This window comes from Littorina saxatilis, linkage group LG7 (assembly GCF_037325665.1).
Source record: "Littorina saxatilis isolate snail1 linkage group LG7, US_GU_Lsax_2.0, whole genome shotgun sequence".
Taxonomy (NCBI): domain Eukaryota; kingdom Metazoa; phylum Mollusca; class Gastropoda; order Littorinimorpha; family Littorinidae; genus Littorina; species Littorina saxatilis.
The window spans coordinates 6,006,288-6,008,604 of NC_090251.1; the positions used below are offsets into that span (position 1 = coordinate 6,006,288).

A 2,317-nucleotide genomic window follows, 5' to 3' on the forward strand; every position below is an offset into this window, starting at 1 on the left:
ACCAAACAATATTGATTTGCGTCATCAGCTCTATCGTCGTCAACGGATGTGTGCGTGCGTGCGTTTGTGTGTGAGCGTGCGTGCGTTTGTGTGTGTGTGAGTTTAGGTGTGTGTGTGTGTTCAAGTGTGTGTGTGTGTGAGTATGTGCGGGCGTGTGTGTGCGTGCGCGCGTGTGTGCGTGCGCGGGTGTGTGTGTGTACATGTGTTTGTGTGTGTGTGTGTGTGTGAGTGTGTTTGTGTGTGTGGGTGTGTGTGTGTGTGTGTGTGTGTGTGTGTGTGTGTGTGTGATTATATCAGCATTATCTCTGTGCGTCACTTATTCACATCCATATACGGCCAATCTATCGTGCGTACAGTTGCCTGACCTGATATTTGTTTGTTTGTTAGTTTGCTTAACGCCCAGCAGACCACGAAGGGCCATATCAGGGCGGTGCTGCTCTGACAAAAAACGTGCGCCACACACAAGACAGAAGTCGCAGCACAGGCTTCAAGTCTCACCCAGTCACATTATTCTGACACCAGACCAACCAGTCCTAGCACTAACCCCATAATGCCAGACGCCAGGCGGAGCAGCCACTAGATTGCCAATTTTAAAGTCTTAGGTATGACCCGGCCGGGGTTCGAACCCACGACCTCCCGATCACGGGGCGGACGCCTTACCACCAGGCCAACTGTGCCGGTTGTAACCTGATATTACGTCACAGTGTGATCCATCTGCAAGATGACAAATTCGTTCTCAAAAACACAAAGGAACTCCAAGAAACCAAAATGAATAAGATCCGATTGAAACTGAACACGTAAAGCGTATATCTGCCGTTATGAATCTGCTGAGTGCAAGAAGTTCTCGCCCATCATAATCAATAATCGTTAGCAGCTTTCATCTTGCCTGAGGACAGTTTCCCTTTTTGACCAAGTTTCCCAATCACCACAGAAGATGGATTGTTATTTTTAGCATATCTTCTGTCTTGGCCAAGTCCACACGCTGACAGGCCACCGTACCACACTAATAAATAATATATCACACAGATTTCATGTTACATTACACAGTGAATGTTAAAACAAAAAGCAAACACAACAGAAACCAGTTTTGGTATTGTCTGCATCAATATTTCGTCATCTTACTGGCGCTGACTTCACCATCAATATTAGTACAATTTCAGTATGATATTAGTATATCATTTCATTATCATGAGTAGTATTATCATCTGTGCCATCGTCTTCGTTTGCTGCCAATGTGCCCCTGTGTCCCTGTTGGAATGCGTCATTCTCCCTCTCCACCGCATGCGTCATTGCATACGTCATTGGACACACAGAACGTCTTCCTTTCCAGTTATTAGGAAGTTCATGGGTTTCTTTGTTCATTTGTGTGTTCAAGCTGTGTCCAAAATACAGCTTTCATAACCATGTACTTTCTTTAAAACGGTGATTAGCTGTAGCTGAATTACCCAGACTATAAAGGACTATAGTTAAGCTACTATACAATAAAATAGTTAATCATGCATGCTTCCTGAGGCCAAACAAAAATATATGTTGGTTTAGGGTTACCCGACCGACCCATTTTTTCCCGCCGACCCTAACACTTTTTTTTATTTCTTAAAAAAATAAAAACTGTTGGCACATTTTGCGAACCATACCGAAACTAAAGAAAGTAACCTCTTTTAAATTGGACTAAATTAAAATAATTTTAAAAAAAATAAAAATAAAGCCGACCTACCGACCCTATCTTTTTTGGTCACGTTACCCTAAACCAGCATACATGTTTGTTTGGGCTAATGCGTTGTTTGTTCATTTTTGTGTTCAAGTTTAGTCCAAAATACATAATTCATAACCATGTATGTTCTTTAAAACGGTGATTAGTTGTATCTTACCTACCTTAACTATAAAAGAAACAGTTAAGTTGACTTATCTAGACTATAAAATAGATAGTTAATCATGCATGATTCCTAATAAGGCATTAATTTACACAACTTGGTGACTGCACGCGCGTGTTCCTTGACAGGGCTTCTTGCTACATGTTACACACTGTAAACAAAAGACGTCACTTGTGAACACATGTCTGTAGCAAGTTCTGAGTACTGTATGACATATAGTACATAGTTCTACTGGCAAAACCAGCACACACAGCTTTCACTAGTGTTCACATGAATACTTGTGAATATCGTTTGTTTATTAAATTTGACTCTTTTGCTGGGAAAGAAATACATATATTCTGTGTCACAGAGTTTTGAACACTTCTTAGAGAAAAGTGTTCGAGAGCGGAACACCTCTGCTTAGAGTGTACACTAATTCAACACACAATTCTCACTGACAGTAAAGT

The 2,317-nt window shown here is 41.3% G+C and overlaps 1 protein-coding gene across 1 annotated transcript in view; it reads right to left on the bottom strand.

Annotated features, from left to right (window-relative positions):
* Positions 1-206: 206 nt before the first annotated feature.
* Positions 207-2,317, bottom strand: part of LOC138970537 (atrial natriuretic peptide receptor 1-like) — a 41,374-nt gene continuing 39,263 nt past the window's right edge. The window contains exon 22 of the mRNA XM_070343005.1: positions 207-2,317. This exon is cut by the window's right edge and continues 573 nt beyond it. The gene's annotated coding sequence lies outside the window, so the exon portion shown is untranslated.